This window comes from Haliaeetus albicilla, chromosome 17 (assembly GCF_947461875.1).
Source record: "Haliaeetus albicilla chromosome 17, bHalAlb1.1, whole genome shotgun sequence".
NCBI lineage: Eukaryota > Metazoa > Chordata > Aves > Accipitriformes > Accipitridae > Haliaeetus > Haliaeetus albicilla.
The window spans coordinates 15,960,708-15,979,187 of NC_091499.1; the positions used below are offsets into that span (position 1 = coordinate 15,960,708).

Consider the following 18,480-nt stretch of genomic DNA (forward strand, 5'->3'; position numbering starts at 1 on the left):
TCTGTTGCCTGAATATTTTTAAGCCAAATCAATTCTACTTTTGTCTTCCTTTGCTATAGTGTTTTCTCCCCCTTGTAGTTTGCACAGACATACACACATGCACAGACACACACATTTGTGTATTTCCTGAAATTTATTGTTTATAGAAGGCAAGAAAACAAGGTGAAAGTTCAGTGTCTTTTGGGGGGAGGCAGATAGTTCCTGGATCTCTTGAGTTTTGTATGAGGGGAACAGAATTATGCCTAAGTCTAATGTACTTTTTAGTATGGATTATGAAGAAAGGAGGTGTACACTACACGTTGTTCTAAAGATATTTTAGGGCTACAATCTGCCACATTGTTCACAGGCTGCTAAGTAGACTTACCAATGTTAGAGGTTTTCTTACTAAGGAAGAGATTGTCCTCGTGGAGTTAGAATGACAGATTAAGCCTACATTTTTATATACTATTTTTCAATATTTTAAAATAATTTTGTCAGCAAGCTATTTTATCTAAAAATCTCTGTGGACTGTCTCTTTTTATAAGCCAAAACAACATATATTTTCATAAAAGTGAATGACCATTTTAAAGACTTTTTACATTTTGAGCCATACATTAATTTTATTGATTTTGAGAGCTGGTAATCTCAATATACCTCAATTTCTTTCATACTATAGTTTTCCTATTATGTAATTTTACTTCTTTCTCCACTTATATTTTAATTTTCTGTACTTACCAATCCATTAGAAGTTGACAGTATACAAAAGCTGGGTGGCAACAATTTGTGAAAACTAAGTGACTCTAGAAATGTAGGAAGATATAAAAAAAATTAGTTGTTAAAAACAAGAGGTATGTTTTATTTTATTCATGTATGTTATTTTACTAATTCAAAAGCTCACTAACTACACTACATTTTTTAACGTATGTATGTATATGATCATTACATGTTAACCTGTTCATGTGTTCCTGTCTGTGCTGTTTAGTTTTTAAATATGTTTAAATTAATAATTCAAATTCTTTTTTTGCAAATGAAATATAAGTAATGCAAACACTAACTTGCTTTGCCTAAGTTCTTATAGTATTTTACTGGAAAGCTGTATTCAAAGATATGTCATTTTCTACTAAATGTCTTTCTAATTCTTTTGTGAAAATGATGCCTTTTCCCCAGACCCAGCTACTTAGTGGATATTATTGAACAAGTGTCTTTTATAGGATCTAAAAAAGTGCAGCATTATGTGAAAGAAATTTTAAAAAATGTGCATGGACTATTTAGGAATATGCTTAGTGAATATTAAGCAAACACCTGAAGTTCCTGTGCTGCTGCCTAGAACCAGCACTTCATTACCTATTACGTGCAGTGACTTTGAATTTTTTATTAGGTACTCGTCTCTTAGCCTGTAAGGCTTGTGCATGATGTATATGAGAGCGATTTCCAGCAGAGCGAAGCTTATCACAGATCCACCTAAAAGGTAAGGATATTTTTTAATTTTTAGTTCACATGCAGAACAGCTGCCTGCAGAACACCTGCACACAGAGCAAGAAAGAAATTTGGTTTAAGGGTTGATTATACGTATCTTACCCATATACAGTAAATCCAGAAATAACCATGATGAACTTCAGATAAACCCAGAATATGTAAATGGAAAGAACAATACCAGAATATTTACCCCCTAATTTTGAGCTACACTACATTTTTAGTGCATTTTTTTCAAGTTGGTGAGGACAAAGGAGAAAGGCTTAAATATACCTCTGATTCATTTAGTTTCTCCCAAATCTGTAGTATTTTGATATCCATGGTTTACACAAGATAATTTCTAAAAGCAAAGTTGAACTGTGAATCTGGCAGGTAATGTATGCAAAAGAATGAATCATTGCTATTGGCATTGCTCGTATTTGCTAAGGAAAACAGTGTTAACAAGCGCTAATGAATATTAAGAAAAAACAGAAAAGTAGGAGGAAATGGTGAAGAATTGAGAAAGGCAACTAACAGGAACAAGAGAAGGAGAAAAGGCTCAACAGTAAAGCTAGAGGTAGTGAAGAACTGCAATGATTACTTTTTCACTGGAAATGGCTCAAATGGGCTTTTGAGGGTGTGGGACCTTATCACATAGGTCATGAGTGATAAGTCCCAAGAATACTAGTTTGAGTAATTCAAATTAGGTAATTCAGGAGATAAATATGCCTTAAGAAAGAATGGGCTACATACAAAATGTGGTGATATGCTGATGGTTAAGATAACAGAATTTCATAAAAGAATATAAAGGGTAGGATATTTTGAAACCCAGGACCAAGAGGGACCTCCTTGGTCTCTGAGTTTCTTGTATTAGCATTATAAACTTAACAAACTCCATCTCAGAAGTTTTTGCTTTTTCTGATAGAAATCTTTTCTTGGACTTTTAGAAACTTACATACTTTTCCATGCTAATATTTTATTCCCAATTTATAAATACTTTTTTGTGCCAAAATTTCCCTCTTGATTGTTAATTGTCTTTCAGCCTGATGTTTTACCTTTCAGAACAACTGATTGCCATTTCTTCTTTAGCCAATTCCTTATCCACCTTTCAATTTCACTGCTAGCCTATGTATTTTCAGCTTTAACTAATCTTTTCACATGTGGCATTGTATGAAATACCTTGCTGAAATCCAGATAGATATTTCATCAAGCATATCAGTTTTTAAAAGAAAGCTATTGTTTTAGTCAGGAATGATCTTCCTGAAATTAGTTTATGTTGTATTCTAAAGCTGCAAATGTCTCCTTTTCTTGTTCATATGAAAACAGAGGTGTTAGTGATAGTGTAATAAAATCATTGCTCTTGCAAAGGGAAAGCCTTGTCATCCACACTTTCTGAACAGTGAATTTGGGTCATGCCATTTAAAAAAAGGTTTCCTTGAAAGCAGTCTATTGTTGATAATGGGGCCTTAATCCATTCCCCAATCAGACTGCGCATGCATATCATGACAAATCTTTCCTCCATTAAAATCGTTTACTATCCTAAAAATGAATTAGCTGAATCAATATACTCCTCCTGACATTTCCCTGAGGAGACAGGAGCAGCTGCTTGAGCAGCAAGTGCTGCCTGAACAGTCAAGACACCTCACCTGATGTAGGCAATGAGGCCACCACTGGTGTCACCAGGGAGCAAGAAATGGACCCTTGTAGGGAACTGGGGAAGAAGGTTACTCATGGGTGCCATGGTTTTGCTGATGCAAAACCAAAAATGATATGTGGCTATCAGAACTGGCAAAGCTGCACAATCCTGAAAATGTGTAATAGTTAACAATAACACAAACCCCAAGAAAGCAAGATAAGAAAGGAAACAGCTATTGTTTCCTATGGGTCATGCTCCCCTAACTACTTGAGCTTCTTGAACATCTGTGTAGACTCTTATCTTCAATTAATTCATTAGGTTAATTTGTTTTAAAGGATAGTTTCTGTAAAATTTCTTATTATTTGGCTTCTTATGCTGTATAGATATCCAGATGTGTAATGCTTAAAGTATGTAATAATGAGCGTATTCACCAGTTTAGACTGTTTTCTTCAAAAGAACTGCAAAGTTTCAGAGAATAGGAAAAACAAGAGCAAAAAGTCAGATATAAGTTAGTTGAAAAATTTGAGCTGGATGCTTTCAAAAGGTTTAGTGTGCACAAATTAACAGACATAGAATTTCTAAAGAGGTGGTAAATACACTGATTTTTCAAGATTTTTTTCTAAATTGAAATATAAAAAAAGGAAAAATAATGCCACGGAACAAGTATTTTTTAAATTGAAAAATAATACTGATAACTCCTTATGGCTTAGTATTTTTCTTCTTTTTCAATGAAAATTAATAAGTTTTTAAAGAAAAACGGTATTAACACATTGAGCTATACAATTAAAATTTGTCAACCTCAGAAGAGCTGATGGTAGAACTTGTTTTGGAATTCTCCATCAGAATTATTTTTCAATAGAAATAATTCATGCTTTCAAATTAGAAGTGGCATTAGCATGGGTCAATAGCAGAAGATCCCTAGTTTAATCTGAAAAATGAAGTCTTGATATTTTTGCAATTAGATAATTGAAATTTTTTAAAGTGAAAGGTTTTTTTGAAGTGTAGCTTTAAAAATCTTTTGGTACTAATTATTAGTTAATTTGTACTAAAAACTTGCAAAATCAATATAAAGCATTTGGAGTGTTCTAAAATTACTGCATATAGGTATATGAATTTGTCATAGTTCATTGAATAAATCAAGTCAGACTTTTTCTGATTATTTCAATAGAATGATATTTTGAAATCTAAAATTACTTTTTGCCTGTCTGACCATAAAATGTTTCCTAGTGATGTTTGGTTGATGTACACTATCAGCTGACCTTTCAACACCTCCTTAACCACAGTGTTTATCAGTGTTTACATCAACATTTAATTCAGCAGAAAGAGCTGAAGTTATTCCTGTTTGTATGGCAGGGGTACATACTTGTAGCCAAGTTGCAGATTTGTGTATTATGAAATGACTGCAGCTGGATATGAAAATCCCGGTTGTTGGACTTCTCCTAATTGCCTTCATCGGCAGATAATATAATTTTCAGTATATGACACCGATTCCTTCTTACACATTTTTTTTTCAATATCAAATTGAGGGTGCAGTTAAATAGCAAGGCTATATTGCTTTCATCAGTAGTCATTGGTTCTGTGGAGAGCATGTTTTAGCATTGTACTTTATAACAATTGGGTCTTTTCCTAAAATCTCTTTCTTTGTTCAGCATAACTTTAATATGTTGGGCATGTCTCCTTTCATCACAGCAGGGGACACTGTGTATTTGCGGGATAAACTAGTTCCATATTAGCAATGTGAAATCTGTTTGAACTTGTTTGCATATGTATGCCAGTTGATAGTGCCTTTTGAGGTGGTAAGTGTTGGGGAATAGTATTTTTTTTCCTGAATAGTTAATTCATATCCTCTAAATATGCCATTCCCATTACACCTAAATGCTATTTTTATTGTCTGTGAATATAGGATATGTTGATAATAGCACATCAATAAACACATCTAGAAATTAATGGCTGGTGTTAATCAGTGAAATGCAAACGCTATAACTCAGTTTGCCACTTTAAAGAGAATCTCCCAAGGTTGCTGTGTTGAAAGCTTTTAGAGTTGTTTTGAATATGTGTGTGTAAGAGTTTATTCAGGGAGTTGGAGCTGTAAAAGAGCTTAGATTATGTGAGTCTCCATGTTGCATACTCAAAGTTTAATATGTGGAGAACTTGAGTGGGAATCTGTACCACAGTGGGTCAGGCGCAAAGGCTCCGTCTGCAATGCATGGTTAGGGAGCTTGTATGCTCCGGTGAAGATACATCAGGGAACAGCTTAGTCTGAGAATCTCAGTCAGGTTTAGGTATCGAACCCCTCAGCCTTGATTTATCTGGTGTAGTTTTGGACACGTGTGGAAGCAGAATGCTAGGCAACTTGGGAATATTAGTGTTAACAGCCTATGTGTTTATGTATGTCTTTTTATGTCTTCAATTTACATACCAGTATTCAATCAAAGTCCCACTTCAGATGCCTCACTCAGTTTGTAAATCTTACTCTTTCCTTTTTATTTTATCTAAATATGCTTGCTGATATAAATTATCACTTTAAATTAGTTTTTTATTTAGCATAAGAACAATCTTGACTGCTTCACTCACAAATGGTCCGCTGTGCACATTAGAGGTGATAGACATGACAATGGATGTCTGTTTTGTTATTTAGGTAGAAAAATATCTTTTCTTATTTGATTTGTAATCCCACCTAAAAAAAGCTGCACCGCATTCTGTTCCACTACAAACTCCTCTTGATTACATGGCACTTTTAAGGTTCATCTTATTCTTAACTATTTAAAAAAAATAATAATAGATCTCAGAATCATTTTTGCCTGGGAAGGACAGGAGTGAATATGCAGGGGGACTGTTCAGAACATACACTATTCTGTGCTAAAGACCAGCAAAGAAATAATTCACCTAGGAAGATTTTTTTTTTTACAAACCTGCCAGCAAGCTTTTCTTTTACTATAGGTCTCCCATTTAAACTATTTTAATGTTGGCTTTTGTCAAACTATGTATCTTTCTCCTTCTATGATGGAAAGAAACAGCTCAGTAATAAAGAATACTAATTTCTGTGTCTTTCACATTCATGTCTGGGAAGAGATGTAATTTATAGAAGAAAATTACAAATCACATTATGAATTGCTTAAGAATTTCAGGAAAAGAAACAACTTTGGGAAGAAAACTTGAAAAAAGAGTATAGGGACTAAAATTTTTTTCAGAAGCTTAGACATGAAATCTCCTTTATTGAAATGGACATATAAAAATATGTATGCAAACGCCTATGATATCTCATAGAAAAGGTTTTAAAATGGAATGACTATTTCCATAATGAAAACAGAAGGAAGTTTTGGGGGAAGGTCTAAAGATGATGTGAACGTTTCCCGTTTGGGCTATTTGAAGGAAGGTCTACCCTCTTGAAACTGTGACTGCATACAAACTGTTATTAACCTAAATACAAATTCACTTACATGTTTGCATCGTAAAGCATGTGATTTAAACACATTAATAAAGCATATTGGTGTGGAATTCTGAGGAAACTGATGTGAACTGGTCTTTCTTATAGCATGACTATATTGCCATCACCAGGCTTTGAAGTGACTGTGCCTGAGCTTTCTGAAGTATAGTTGGGATATGCTCCTTTGAAGCACAAGGTTCATAGCATGGGAAAAAATATTCAAGAGATCAATTATTACTCCTGACTCAGAGTGTGTTCAAACTGTCTTTATTACTTGTCATTGAGACAATAATTTGATTTGACAGGCAGATTGGATGTTATTAAAATTAAAGGATTTCAGTTGCCTTACTGCACATGTGAGGCATTGTTACGAAGATCTGCTTCATGAAGAGAACCAAGAAGACTGTCTCACTGGTTTGGTCTGCAGGTAAAGGACTTGGAAAATTGCCCAGTTTTGTAATTGGGTGGTGAATTAATTGTATATAATTGTCCATGGTGAGCATTTACTAATGGAATGCATGTCTCACATTAAAGTTGATACAGAGCATCTTTTTCAGGGAAAACAAGAATTAGCAGTTTAGAGTGAGGGTTCTGTCGTGTTGCTGGTGTTACTGCTCTTTTTATTATCTAACATGAAACTTGCACTAGCATTTGGACCCTATTTTACTAGATACTGTATATTTATATATACAACAATAAACCTATATAAAATTATGAAAACAAAAGAGGAAAAGATTGAAAAACAGGTAGATATATGAGACTAGAAAAGGCAAATCATGTACAATTGCAGCATGCTTTCAGGTAAAGTTCATAAGCTTTTTATGAATTAATAAAGCAGAAGAAAATCTTATTTGGGGTTCACTGGAAATGTTGCTGGAAAAAGATGACTTCATTATTATTTCCGCTTTTTAAAAAAAAAAAAAGGCAAGTAGTGATCGATTCATAAGCACGTATAGAATTACCCAGTTTAGTGATCCTTAAACGTACTCCGTTACTCCTGTTTCATTAAGTTGTAACTGGTGAAATTGGTACAAATGCATAAGCTCTTTTTATTGGAAAGGTTGCCACTTTTATATAACTCCTGCAAGTTTAGGCATATTTAATGGGGTTTTTTTCAACCTTTTGGTGAATGATCTTTTATTTCTGCCAAAATAAATTGGTAAGGGGCAGAACACTCAACTAAGAGCTTATGTTCTGGGCATTTTATACCAATCCAGTTTTAAAATACCTCTTTTGAGACATTTAAGAGAGACAGTTTAGAAAATGTCTAATCCTTGGAAGTCCTTCCATAAACATCCACCTCCAGTTGGTAAACTATTTAGGTCTCTTAAGCTGCCTCTTTGAATTTTTGGAAATATATGTCTTAGTAAGAAGCACACATTACTAGGATTTTGTAATATGTTTTTTTCCTATCAAAGAACAGATTTCTATTGTCCTCTAATGCTAACACAGAACATGCTTTTTTTTTTTTAAAGGAAAGCAAATGTTAGTAAATGTACAGGTAAACCTACCAATTAATTAAGTCTACATGTAATTAAGTAAATGTAAATTGCCATATGCTCAGTACATTTCATAACCCTGAAGATAATAATTACCATATCCGGCTCATAATGGCCTTGCTTTCAAAACAGGTGGGATATTTTCTGTCTCTTTGTTTTTCTTATTTATGGTTTTTGGACAAATAATAAAGGCAGTTAGAATATATAACTAAGAGCAGAACTCTTTTTTCGAATTTACGAATGCAGACTTAAAAAATTCTAAGTTCCTGTCTTTGCAGGTAAGGGTAAACAAAGAACTGATTTTCAGTCTGTCACATGCAGTCTACAACTCTGAAGGTGAGGCAATTAAAAAAAAAGTTTCCTCACCTTTTGAATTGCACTCACATGAAATTTTACAAAAGGAAGAAGGAAAACAATTAATAAATTGACACTGAAACTTCACTTTCAGGAAGACGCTATTTCTCTCTTATTCCATCAGGCAATCCTGCAATGTCTGAAGGGCAAATATATAAAAATGTGAATGTGCTTGAAAAAATAGAATTTAAAAAGGAGAGTGAAAGGGTATTTTTTAGAATCTAGCCAGTCATAAAAGATGACTCATCAGACTGTGCATCTCAAAACACGTTCATCTTTGTATTTGACATACCCTTAGTCATTCTGTGATTTTCCTCAGTCTCTTCATGGTTATTAAATACTGAAATATTGTAAAATATAGTGTAAACTATATATGTGTATTGGTATTATTTTGTAATCCATATTATGAACACTGAGAATAGTCAGTTGTTGTTCTTGCTAAGTTGTTACATTGCTTTACTTATAATGAATGTTACTCATTATGTTTAATAACTGATTCGTATCTGTATTGTCCACCATTCTTTATGATTTTGGTGAATGGAAGTAAATGATTCACCTAGTCATCCACATTTTGGCGGCACTTTCTTAATGGCTTCTTTTAGACTGTGTGTATCTCTGTTAAGCAGCAACTTAAGACTACCATAGTTAAAGATTTTTCCATGTGTAGTGATGTGTCAGACAGCACTCCATCAATAGTTACCCTCTCTGAGAAGTAAAAATACAAATGCATAAAGTACTATCAAGTAAGAAAAGGTTTTCCAAACTGCATGCCACTGGTGATACAGAAGCCATTTCAAAGTAATATGAAACCTTTCACAGACCTGCTTCTGCCAACCATAATTACTATAGTTCTCATCAATACATCTGATGGTACCAAGCAATTAGATTTTCTGAAAACCTGATCGAAGAAGAGTTATGTATGGGTTATACTATGTATCTAGGACTATGAATATTCAGCCTGAGGAAGAACGGTGTTCATTTGAATTAGAAGGACATAGGAGGGAGACTGAGCTGATGATGTGGTTGTTTTGTAGTTTAGCTTCTGAAGTGAAATGAAATAAAGAATAGCAGTTAAAAGGTATCTATTAGGGAAATTATTAAAATTTTCATATAAGTTCATTCCAACTAAAAATATTTTGTAGAGTAACTCCTTTATAAAATCTGCTTAGAAGAACCCTTTGGAATATATTCTACAGGCTTTTTGAAAGAAGATGGGTCATCCATGTGAAAGACTCACAAACACCTTTAATTCTTAATATTTACCTTCACCCTTCCTGATTCTTTTGACCTACTGTTTCCCCAGTTTTTAGATGACAGTTTCTACCAATGCTGATAATAATAAAAAAAGAAACACAACAAAAACCTGAATGTCAACAAGAAGATTCACAGAGGAATGCAATCAGAAATGATTTTGCAAATCAAGCCTAGAATCAGACCATAAAAAATTCAAAAACTTTCAGCTATTTGCAATTATGGTGGTAATTGCTATTTTAAAATGTTTTCCTTCTTCCAAAGAAACTCCATGTTGTTAGCTGAAATTCTAGGTATTTTAAATCACAGAAAATCTTTTTGCAGCTGATGAAGACTAAATATTATAGGCAATCAAAACAACGCATTATCTACATATTTTAGCTGATTAAAAAAAAGTAGCTTTTTGAACTTCTTTTAAAAATGATTTTACTGTGCAGTACTAGCTAATTACAGCACACTTTTTCAGAGACCAGAACATTAGCATTATCTATTTTAAAGAAAAAGGTGGTGGATTTTTAAATTCTCTTTAAGGAAATCGCATCTGAGGTCTTTACTATGATATTTTAGTCCATGTAATTATTCCTTTTCTTTCTGTTGTAAATCAGCATTTGCAGTGAAGTTTTGACTGATATATGTAAACAACATATAATACATAAAATTAAAGTTTCTTTAAAAATACTGTAATTTAAAGACTGATGTATCAACATTACATAATATAAGGCCATTAAATAAAAATAAATGGCTGAAAGTTATATATAGAGTGTAGGAAAATTCTATTAAATAGTAGTGTAAGAATAATTTTGATTCAAGAGCAATTATTATAAAGAGCAACTAAATTCTGAGATCTTGCCCAAGACTCTTTCTTGTTCTAAATTATATCTTGAATATGAGAAAGTGCATTTATTTTTATCCTCTGATAGTAATAATAAACTATGATCTTGTTTCTTCTGTTCAGAGGCTTGTTCAGTTCACAATTTTTGAAGGATATGTTCCATAAAGAAAGGGAAAATTCTATCTCAGTTTCATTATTGAAACTTTAATTACATTTTTTCTAGTAAATCTGTTGAAAGGCAATAATATCCCATGATTTTTAAAGAAGTAAAAATTCATAGGCATTCTGCTAGGTGTTTTAGCAACATCTCATTAGTCATTAGCTTGATGTCTGAAGAACAGATACTAGCAAATGGTTTACCTTAAGAATGTCTTATAACAGTAAAGTTGTACAATGGAAAATTGGCCTATATGACCAATACCTGGCAAATTTACAGGATTTGGTTTATAACAAATACTTAGGAAAAAGGCAAGTCAATACTTTTCTAACACTTGTTTTATACACACTATGTCTTTGTGAAGCAAATGCAAAGGATTGGCAGGAAAGTGATGACACAGCACTGATACAACTGCAGTAGGATCAATGAAGCTGGCAGAGCCCTGGGTGGAATTTTTTGAAGTTAGAGGCAAATTTTTAGTGGAGGATCGTAACTTACAGATCTCATTTACAAAACAGTCAGAATGAGCAACTTTAATAAAGTACTCTGAAATTGTGTAAGTTTAGTTGGTTGGTTGGGTCTTTTTTCCCAGGCTTGCAACAAGAGTGGAGCTGGAAAGTGTCTGGAAGTTTAGGAGAAAAGAAAGTCTTTAAACACCAAAATAACTGCAGCTAACTGTTGGTATAAAATGGAGACTTTGATTAAACTGTTAAATATCTAATTTTGTACTCACTGATTCATACCATTGAGGCCAAGAACGTCATAAATATTTAGCATCTTTAGTAAGCTTGTGTGACAATTTGAGGCAAAATGAAGCCAATAACCTTAAAAAGAGAGCAAAAAGTGTTCACAGGTTGAAACCACTCAGTGTTGTTTAATCTGCAGTACTAAATTATTAAATCCTTCAAGGAAGAGAAATCTCATACTGTTGAAAGAGTATTTGGGAAAATGACTTTTCACCATCAGAGTAAATCTGCTAAGTTTGAAAATATGATTTTAATCAGGGCATAAATGTTGGGGATTTTGTACAAATAAGCTACTCTTGTGAATCATTGCATAGGGTCTCTTGATATTTATTTTTATAAGGTGCAGGATACAGGAAAGTTAGGGAGGAAAAAACTATCATGACATTTTGAGTTTTAAGTATATGTTACTTCTCTGAGTTCATAAGCCTCTTTTTCATAATTAAAATGCGTGCTAGAAAAAACCAAAAATATATTTGGATCACATTTGTAATATGGCTACATATTTAAAAACAGACCTCTCATACATCATTTTATGCATTAGAAATAAAGCTATTTGAGCAGAGGTCTTTCTTTTGTGGTAACTCTAAACCTGAACTTTATTATGAAAGAGGTACCACTGAGGTTTATCCCTCTTACAAGATGTCTCTAAATCTGATATGACATGATACTGTATGAATGAAAAAGCAGTCATGACTTCAGATATAAAAAGCCTGAAAGTAAATCTGTAGTATTGCAACCATACTCGGGAAAAGCACCAGTCATTTTATTCGATAGTATTCCTGAGCCAGCTGATAGATGAATCACTTTTGACAGTAACTCACTTTTTGACCTATGTGGCAGGGAGAATGTCACAGCAGTAGGAGAGGTTCTGTGATAATTGGAAAGTGAAGGGGACTTGGCGGTGCAGTAGGTTAGTGCATTAGCCTTTCCCCTCTGGAGACCTTGGTTCATATTCTGCCTTAGGGTCACTAGTGAAAATTCATGCTTTGGTGTCCTACTTCTGTTTGTACATATGACAAAAAAGACCCATATTTGGAAAAAAATGTTGTCTTTCTTCACTATAAAACACTGTATTGGCAAGGATCTTAGGGCCGATGTAGACTGGCAGAGAGCTTAAAGAGCCTTTATTCTGCAATACATTTGTGTCAAGTCCACTTTCCCCAACAGAGCATTCACTCAATATGTTACTAAAAGAGAAAAAAGGAAAAACTTTTCAGTTGATATGCATGAAAATAATGCAAATAATGAAGGAAACTCATCCATGATACAAAAGCTACACTGAAAAATTGCCCATTTTCTTTTGAAATTAACTCCTGCTCATCGCCTTTGCACTGAAATCATATTTCTCTTAAACTGTTTTACTTGAACCTCCTTCTGCCTAAGATTTTTAAGTGCCAGAGAACTGCTGTTTCATATGCAGTGGAGTGAAGCAGTGATGACATCCAGTGATTAATTAGTTCAAAAAGTACACATTCCCTAAAGGTATCCTGGGAGCCACTTTCCAGGCCTGTTTAAAAGAAACATATTGCTTGCATTTACAGGTGGTAGTAAACTGAATATAGATTGGTTATCAATGATGTACTCTCTTTTATTACATCTGTAGTGCTTACTCTTATTGCCTTGTAACAAGGGCGGTGCAACTAACTGTGCTTAATGATCCAATGCAAAGAGCCTGAATTTTGTCTTATCAACTCCTCCTATGTTTATCTTTTCATCTCCTTCAAAATGTACAACTTCCAAGTTACATTAGGGATTTGCAGGAATGTGTGAACACCTTAACTTTCACATCCCCACAAAAATGCTAGCTCTGTTTACAACTGTGAGAGAGCTTCCCTCTTTAAATATGAATTAAATCTTCAGGATGGGTCCAGCCTGAGAACCTTGGTGACTAAAGCAGTCTGTTAAAGGATGAAAAAGGCATCAGGGAAGTAAGACCCACAATTTTATACCCTTCGTCTAGGCAATTGGCAATCACAATTATGGCTCCATCTCTGGAGCAGATGACAAGAATTATCAGCTAACCACAGTATCCAGTCTCTATGCCTTTTTGACAGTCATTTCCCTCTAACTTGAGGGAAACGTGGAGTAGAGATTAAAACCTACTTTCTCTTTTTTACCTTCAATAATAACAACAAAAAAGATGGAAGGGGGTAAACAGAGAAAAAGCAAAGGATTAAAAAATAAAGACAGGACAGAGGAAGCTTGAACAGAAAGCAGCAGACAAGAACAGAGCTGTCATTTGACTGGTAAATCATTCTCTTAATCTACTGTGCCAGCCAAAGAAGGCCTGAGTAACCAGCTACAAATTAAGAAGCTTTAACTAATTTTTTTGTTTCCACCCCTCCAACACATAGCTAGTAATTTAAATTTATACTTCTAATTGTACTAGTTTCTAATAGGGTGATAGGAACCTTGGTTTGAGACTTTTCCTTTTCTTTGCATAAAAAAGAAAACTTCCTAGAACTGTGAAAACCTTTAAGCAGCTTTTATACTACATAAGAGTTTAGATCTCCTTTAAGTGCACTAGTTTTCTTTGAGTAGTTAGATTTCTTCACTGGTTAGGTTTTGTTGTTGCTGGGTGTTTGGGGTTTTTTTTGTTGTTGTTTTTTTTTCATAAAACACCATGGAGTTGATCTGAAGCCCTATTGAATAAGAAGCAGAAGCAAGACAAGATTGAACTGTGACTTTTCCATACATTGTGATGTTCACATAAGGGAATAAGCTAAGATAGGCCTTGGTACGCATGTGTCTTGCCAGATCAGCAAGGTCACTCCCATTCACCCTTTACTCTCACCTCTCACCTCTAATTGCTGACCAACATCAGGGATGCCTTTGGGATGTCAGTCTAGTATCCTCTAAAGGTTGATGATAACAGTTTTACAGCCTGGGAGGGGGAAGAGTACTTAGGAAGGTTCTTTTGCTTCCTTATTTCCATGTAAAGTTGAGACTGAACTAGAAATAAGAGTTGAGGCTGAAATAAAAATGGAGAAGGATGACACCTAGGTTGTGATGAAAGTGAAAATAGAGAATTATGAGTTGTAACAGGGTTTTGGTAAAAAAACACTCTCAAACCTGAAATAGTCTTTGAACTGCTCAAGCAAGTTGGTCCAAAACATTACTTTTCATTATTTATTTTTCTTGTATATCTGATGTCTTAAACCAAAAGCCTTATGAACAACTCTTTTCATTATATACAGCACATTTTCATCATCTACTCACTTATGCTGTGCCCCATTACAAGTGAGGTTCTAAAAGAAGTGAAAGATGTCTAGTTTGAAGAAGGCCTGCTGATGTTAAAGTTGTAGAAAGTGGAATAGTATTGTATGCTTATTCTGGAAGCGTACATGAACCTCTTGAACTTTGTAGGACTGTTAGTTTTGCTTAAGTCTTTAATGTTCAGCAATGTTTCTCACTAATAATTGGCTACGCCTCCTGAGACAATTAAGTCTGTCTCTATTCATTACTACATTATCATAACTGTGTAGGATTTAAACATGCATTGAAAGTCTCATTTTTAGAGGTTCTTTTAGCTTTTGTTTTTAATTATGGAAAATAAAAGGTAAGGGTATGGCAGCAATTGCAATGAAGTGTTCAGATTTCTAGCTGCCAACGGAAGTGTGTGTACTTCTGGATTTGATTTTGAGTTGAGAAAAAAATGTGACAACTTATTTTTACACCACTTTAGTAGTGGTGTGGATATTTTTTCTTAAGTTTCAGTGTTATTAGGTATGATGCACAGAAGCAGGGTGAGAAAGTGATTTCATGCTCTATTTCTCCAGATGAGGTTGTGTGCTTTGCTGACGAATACTGACATGTAAATCCAAATTGCAACTTCCCAGGTCTAACAATGATAAATAAAAAAATTGTTCATAGAAGTCATAGATAGACTTTTATAGGCCACACAAGACTTTTGAAATGAGTTGATATCTTACCGTGGGACAGGTTAGCAGAAAAAAAAATTAGCCTTTCTTGATTTTAGACTCCTAAGATGATGACTTGTTTCTATGCTTTTTAAATAGGTTGTTTGCTACTGTAATTTTTATTTATATTGAAACAAAACAGAAGTTAAAAAAAAAGAAAAATTGGTGACCATGTTGGGGATTTCTTTTGGAATGAAATTTTCCTGATCGTCTGAAATCAGATAAGCTTACAATACTTGGCAGGATTTGAAAGGACCATGAATATAAGGAAGCATCAATACAGTTACTTTTGAAATCTCAAAACTAACTCTTTCTTCTCTGTTACTTAACCCAGAATTTTACAACATAATTGTTTTGGCTTTTGGTTTTGTACAGCAAGCTTCAATGATTAGAAGGTTATGGAATAAGGAAATTGTATATGCTACTTTGCTACCAGTGTATTATCTCAGGCTTCTGCCTCACAGAGGTGGATATTCATTTTGGGGTGATTCTTTTCATCTCCTGCTCCCATCTATCCATTTTGTCTGTCTCTGTCCAGACTCTGCTCCAGACATGGGAAAATCTCTTATAGAATAGCTGTTCAGCTATTTCTGTTTACAAAAAATTTGTGTGGGTTTATCTTAATATCCAAGGCTTTAAACCATGGAGGTTCTCCAGATGTTTCATGTATGTCGCTGTCCTTCCTGCCTTGGGGACAGAGCAGATAAGAATGGAAGCCTTTCCAGCCAGCCATCAGTCAATGGTAACCCATCCTCACTCATTAATCATTAGTTTACTGTAGTTGGACTCTTTACTGGGTTGATACTTTTTCTACATGTAATTTAAGGCAACATAGTTTCACTAGCAGTAAAACAAAGAAACATATTTTTACTGGGAAAAGACATCTTAAAAAAATGTTTTGTCCAGCTCCACTCAAAGTAAGTCCTTTATGACTGTGATTCTTGTTCCTGCTGCATAATCTCAAGAAAGATTGTCACCTAATAATATAGTAGAGCATTGTATTAAGCTGGTTGCATGTTATCTGGCCAGATATATAATTTTGAGCTATTTCTAGTGTTTTATATTTAAGATGTTTCCTAAGGTAGCTCTCCAAAGATGAAATTTGATTCCACCGAAGAAGTGAGTACTGTGTGTTGTATATTTAAGCCACAACTTTGGGGTATGAGAAAAAATAGTAGAGAATGAGAAAAATGAACAAAGTTATCAATTTGATAATAGCAGCCCAAAATATTTAATAATGTATCAGATAACATTTATCAAAAGGTTTACGTAGCTGTCTACATTCCTAATAAGAAATTCTGGGATAACAGCCATAATCATGGGTTTATGATAAAGTATTTGAGGCTTCAAATGTTCAGTCCAACAAGCACTAATATCATAATAGTGTATAAGTAGGTTTACTGAATAGTCATAAATGTAATTATGGCACTCTGACGTAAACTTGTTTCAGAGGCAAAATGGTTTCAATTAAGAATAATGGAATACTGCTAGAGAAAGTAAAATTATGGCACTGTCTGTTCATTACATAAAACAACATACTGCAAATAAGAATATTAAAATTTAGAATGGAATTAATAGTTTTATATTCCCCTCTTCAGGCTCAGTTCTTAGTTGCTGGGAATTTAGAAATGGAGTAGCTGTGGGTGGGTAAGTAAGGGTCCATGGCTTTGAGTTGACTTTTTCATCCTACACCCTTGATAGACTTTGCAGCAAAATTTTCCCAGTCATAACTCTACATGACATTAGGGTTGTAACCAGATTATGTGACTACAGCCAGGTGCTGTACACCTGACAGATTTCAAGAGGTACAGAAAAAGTGTTAAAGATGTGTCTCAGTTCTGTGAAGTCCGTATCAGGAAAAAATTCGGCTATCTCTGCAGGTATTTCTAGCTCTGTTTTGCTTCAAACAAAAGTTGAAGCTTCAATCTTTCACATATTTAGAACTTTTTAAAGGAATGATTCCTTCAAGATGACAACAGCTTCTGAAAGGATAAAAGCTTAAGAAAATACGTAACATACTGAAATACGCACACATATTGTACCTCATCTTGCCTAGTTCTCCATGAAATGTCAAAAGAACCTCCTACTGTGATATGTCTGTGAGCGCTGCAAGACTGATTAAATTTCTATATAATATCAATCGTTGCATCCTGTGAACCATAAATTATAAAATTTGTGTTCTATTTTATCACTCCATAAAAAGGCTTAAAACTTTTTTTCTTATCAGATACGAAGAATAAACTGTGACTCTCATTTTATTTGTGGCAATTTTATGCACATGCAGAAACAGAGTGTAAATGTGGGGTATATTCTTTATATATGTGTGTGAAAGAAATAGATTAAGAAAGCATTTGCTACAATAAAATAAATAATATTATGATTTATTTCTCAATTTTATAGCAGCCCAAAATAAGGGAACAAAATTAGGTGTCCAAAGCCTAATATGTAAAGGTCCCTTGAGAGCAGAACAGAGAATATTCAGGCTGTAAGAGGATGCAGTTTCCTCCCTTACATTTTTAACTAGTGAAATAGCAAAATATAATCAGGAGATTGGTGTTAGGGAAGATTTGCTTTGTGACAGAAACTAGTGTTAAAAGGGCTTGTGGTCATTTCTCACACCACTTCAGGATGTGTGGTTTCTGTACAGAATCTCAACTTACACATTTAAATCGTATTCAATGTTTTTGACCTTTTGGCACCACACACCAAGAGGCTAATGTGAGGAATCTGTTCCTCTTGAATTGCTGACCGCAGTTTAAGTCCATTGTTCAAAGAATTTCAGGATTATGAATTTAAAACTAAGATGAACGTAATAAAAATGTCTTTATTCTCATTCTCATCTCTGTCTCACACACTCTCACTCTTTCTCACAGGGTTTTGTACTGTGGCTCATCACCATTGCATCTGAGTGCCTTCCAAATAAAATAAATAACAGTAGCAAAGCCTCTAGTGAACATCATGGGGAACATCAACATTGAGAGGCAGGGCTTATAAATCTGCATGCAACACTGTATGAACGTGCTTAGATTGCTTCCAGGCCGGAGCTGGCTTACATCCAGCTTTTTGAGTAAAGTATACTTGAGTGACTTCAGGCCTGTATTCACTGTATGGACTTGCTTTAGGGTTGATGCTTCTCTCAGGGAAGGGGTAGAGTGGGAGAAAGGGGACAGAGGAGAGTGTGTTTGTGTGGCAAACTTTTGGTAGTTTGTGATAATTGTGCACGAAGT

The 18,480-nt window shown here is 34.3% G+C and overlaps 1 long non-coding RNA gene across 5 annotated transcripts in view; it reads left to right on the plus strand.

The window, feature by feature from the left end:
- The window catches only part of LOC138689560 (uncharacterized), a 201,002-nt gene that overhangs the window by 81,041 nt on the left and 101,481 nt on the right, over positions 1-18,480 (plus strand). For all 5 annotated transcript variants that reach the window (XR_011328436.1, XR_011328434.1, XR_011328433.1 and 2 more), the window contains one exon: positions 1,358-1,447. This is a non-coding gene — a long non-coding RNA (uncharacterized lncRNA). The remainder of the gene's footprint in view (positions 1-1,357; positions 1,448-18,480) is intronic.